Consider the following 4,843-nt stretch of genomic DNA (forward strand, 5'->3'; position numbering starts at 1 on the left):
AGTCAAGTCCCGACGAGGTTCTGGGCGGGTCTTGGCACGGTTCATCGATTTAAGAATGAGATGCTAATAGTCGGAAATTGGTTTACAGTTTTTAAAATCGTAAACTATTTTCCAAAAATTAAAGAAGAATTTTCGGTCAAAAGGAAATTATTTTCCACTGACCACTATTTTACGTCGAAGCAAATACTGTAAAATGTGAAAATCATTTTCTTTTCTTTTTGAATAAAGGACTAATCTTATTCAAAACTTCTGCAAAGTTACAAAAACATCTAGAGCCAATAGACTCTAAATATCAAGAGCTCAAAGGGGCTCTAAACCAACAAGAGCAGCTTGCTCTAAACCAACTACATCACGAATAAAATCCGGGACTTCTTCCATCCAAACTCTCGCCACCCCCGTGGAAACTCCTTCCCTCGCCAAAGCATGAGCTGCTTCATTAGCCTCTCTCCGGACATGTTCCACACTCCATCTCATAAAACTCGGCAAAACAGTGTGAATGTCCTCAATGATTTGTCCAAAACTGTACCATTTTAATCCTCCTTTAATAGCTTGAACCACAGTTTTGGAATCTCCTTCCAGCATAATATTCTGGAAACCCAGATCACGGCAAAATTCCACCGCATGAAGAGCACCCATCGCCTCTGCAATTGTGGGTTCCGGACAGCCAATCAATGTTGAACTGGAAGCTGCATATACCATCCCCTTATAATCCCTAATAATTATACCCACACCAAAATTCCTTGAACCAGCTTTCACCGACACATCCCAATTAGTCTTGTACGTGCCATATGTCGGTGCAGTCCATCGAATTTGAGGAGTAGTGATGCTGTGTTCTGCAGCGTCCACGTCCCCCTGCTTCTCAAGTGAATTTTCCCATGCTTTCCATTGTGACTCAACTTCCTGTGCTATTCTCACTGGATGCTTGAAATTTCCACCATGAAGGACTTCATTTCTTCTTTTCCAAATTGCCCGTGCAGTACAAGCAAAAAGTCCCATCTCCTCCATATTACTCCTCTGAGATATATAGTCAAAAATTTCCAAAAATCCTTCCTTAGTGCAACCACTTTTCTGAATGGAACGTATACTGTTGCTCCAGACATCTTGAGTTGCAGGACAATGCCATAAAGCATGAGCAGTTGTTTCACCTTCTCTAGTGCAGAAACTACACGATGCATCCTCTAGCACTCCTCTTTGTTTAAGATTTAATTTAGTGGGAAGAATATTGCTACAAGCCCTCCAAATAAAGATCTTTGTGGCATTGGGCACCCTTAAGTCTCATATGGTCTTCCAGATAGAAATTTTCCGCATTGGTTGTGATCCTTCACCGCTGTTTGCTGCATTTCGCTCGAGCTCTAGGTGATATGCATTTCTCACCGAGAACTCTCCAGAACTTGTATATTTCCATATCAACCTATCTTGCTTGTTGTATCTGCTCAATGGTAGTCCGCTTATCTCATCTGCTTCTTCCTCCCAAAATACCTCCTTAATAAGAGGAATATTCCATCTTAAGGAAGTTGGGTCCATCAACTCACTAACCTTTGCATCTTTTGGTAGGATTCGGCAGGGAGATTGTATAGAGTAAGAGGAGGGTTTGGGGATCCATTTGTCCCCCCAAATTGACACCGACTTTCCATTCCCAATGCGCCAAATCAACCCTGCAAAAAACAAATCCTTCGCCGCAAGAATGCTCCTCCAAGCCAGAGACGGTCTACTCCCTACTTTTGCCTCTTGTAAAGACCCTCTTGGGTAATATTTGGCCTTTAGGATCTTAGAAGCCAAGCTGTCCGGCTGATTTAATAACCTCCATAACTGTTTTGCAAGGAGTGCCTTATTGAATGCATGAAGATCTCGGAATCCCAATCCCCCTTGAGACTTTGCTCGGCCCATTTTTTCCCAGCTCATCCAATGTATTTTCTTTTCATTCGCCTTATTCCCCCACCAGAATTTTTGCATGATGCCATTTATCTCTCTACATAGGGCTTTTGGGAGCAAAAAAATACCCATACTATATGTGGGGATAGCTTGGACCACGGCTTTTAGTAAAGTCTCTTTTCCGGCTTGCGAGAGTAGCTTCACCTTCCAATCCGTCACCTTTTTCCTTACTCTGTCAGATAGATTCTGGAATTCTCCAATTCGAGACTTCCCCACTAGAGCTGGAAGCCCCAAATATTTGTCATACCGCTGTGTGATTGGCACCCTTGACAGACGAATGATAAGCTCTTGAACATCACGTCGAGTATTACGACTGAAGAAAATCGACGTTTTATCTCTATTCAACCTCTGACCCGACGCTTTTTCATAAACTTCCAGAATATTTGTTAATCGTTGCCAATCCTGTGCCGTGGCTTTACAAAAAATCAGACTGTCGTCCGCAAAAAACAAGTGATTTAAACGGGGACCTCTTGGTGATGTCGGGACTCCTCGAAGGCTCCCGGTTTGTTCGGCAAGAATAAGTTGGGAGCTTAAGGCCTCAGCATATAAAATAAACAGGTATGGAGAAAGGGGGTCACCTTGTCGAATACCTCGTGTGGGTTGAATCAAACCTTCCGAGTTTCCATTAATGATGATTGAATACCTCACCATGGAAATGCACCTCATAACAAGCCCAATCCACTTCTCACCAAACCCCATTTTCTGCATGACCCCCTTTAAAAAGCACCATTCCAGCCGATCGTAAGCCTTGCTCATATCTAGTTTCAGTGCCATATATCCGACTTTCCCCCACATCCTGGAATGCATGGAATGCATGGTTTTATACGCCGCTAGCACATTATCTGAACTAAGTCTTCCCGGAATAAACGCGCTTTGGTTGGGGGAGATAATTTCATGGAGAATCACCTTCAATCTGTTAGCCATTGTCTTTGAAATAATTTTATATAACACGTTGCAAAGACTAATAGGTCTAAAATCAGAGACCTTTGAGGGATTATTTTTCTTGGGAATCAATGCAATGTGGGTAAAATTAACATCATCACCAATATTACCCGAATTGAAAAAATTCTTAACAACTTTACATACCTCCTCCCCAATGATAGCCCAATTATCATGGTAAAAACAAGCAGGCAAACCGTCCGGCCCTGGAGCTTTTTGGCCACCCATCTGTGTGATAGAGCCGCAGATTTCCTCCGCTGTGATCTCCTTCTCCAGTTGCTCATTCATGGTCTGAGTGACTCTCCTTTCCATACACGCTAAGCACTCCCATACGCCACTCGGACTGGATGAAGAAAAAATATTTTGAAAATAACTCGTGAAAGCACTTGTAATATCTTCATTTGATGAGCATACATGCCCCTCTTCATTTTCAATACGAGTAATCTTGTTCACCCGACGCCTTTGGTTGACACTAGCATGAAAGAACTTCGTATTTTTATCTCCATATTGCAGCCAATGTTCCTTAGCCCGCTGTCTCCAATGCATTTCCTCCTTTTCAATAAGATCGTTCACCTCTTGCTGCACCATAGTAATTTTTTCCCCCTCCGGTTGAGTCTCCACCATCTGCAAAACCTTCAATTGCTACGTTTTCTCCTGGATTTGTTTTTCGACCTGCCCCTTCTCCTTAATTTGCCATTTTTGAATCACCTTTTTGCACCTCTCCACCTTAGCCGAGAATGATTGCCACGGATTGGAGACATAATTTCTATCCCTCCACACTGATTTAATAATGGTATTATGGCTGTTTTGTTTCCCCCACCGAGCAACATAGAAAAAACGTTTCTTCATTCTTCTTTTATCATATGAAGTTTTATGAAGTTGTACAAAAAGTGGAGCATGATCCGAAGTTCTATTTGCCATTACCTCTACACCATAATTTTGAAAAAAAAAAATCCAAGCATGGTTAGCAATGGCTCTATCTAGTCTCTCCAAAATACATTGTCCATCCTCCCTCTTATTACACCAAGTAAATTTTGGACCCACAAAACCCAAATCATGGAGTTGGCACCGGTCCATGGTTTGTTGAAAATCCCGTATCTGCCACTGAGGCCGTTTATTAGCACCCGACTTCTCCGAATCTTCCAAAATTTCGTTAAAATCCCCAACACACATCCATGCATGACAAGACAATGACTGTAGGTGCCTGAGTAGATCCCATGATTCTTTTCGTTTTGACGCTTCTGGGTGCCCATAAAAGCCGGTAAGAGTCCATTCTTGTGTCCCATCTACCCCCTTTATTTTTGCGTTAATATGACGCCGACTGTAATTTTGTATTTCCACCGTTCCATCATTATTCCAAAAAAGAGCTAATCCACCACTCTTTCCAATACAATCAACTACAAATACATAATCAAAGCCCAATTTATACTTCACACATTCCACCCGAGTAGCAGTTAGTTTGGTTTCCATGAGAAAAACCAAACTGGGTTTCTTTTCCTTTACTATGCGGCAAAGGTCACGAACTATCCGGAGGTTCCCAAGCCCCCGGCAGTTCCAACTAAGGATAATCATGGCACTTGGCGGGGCTGTACAACAGCCACCGCCACCAATTTTTCTGAAGTGAAAATCATTTTCTAAAAACCATTTTACGTCAAAATAAACAAAGCCTAAGACTTAAATTTCTCGTTGGCCATGTCACGTCAGTACCTCTTCTTCTAACTTGACATGGCCGTCGTGAGAGTGACAAGAGGAGGAAAATGAGCGCTTAAATTAAATGATGTAATTAGAAAATAAAAATAAAAGTTAAATGATCGATATTAAGTTCATGGAACCAACAGCAATATATACGGCATGATGCTGTCTTAATCCGAAGGTCTTCACATTTGTAGTACATGTGTACGTACGTTGCAAATAATACATAGTACATTATTAATGGGTAAAATTTTCCAAGCCAAGTTGCACTATGACCAAA

The sequence above is a fragment of the Corylus avellana genome, chromosome ca5 (genome assembly GCF_901000735.1).
Source record: "Corylus avellana chromosome ca5, CavTom2PMs-1.0".
Classification (NCBI taxonomy): domain Eukaryota; kingdom Viridiplantae; phylum Streptophyta; class Magnoliopsida; order Fagales; family Betulaceae; genus Corylus; species Corylus avellana.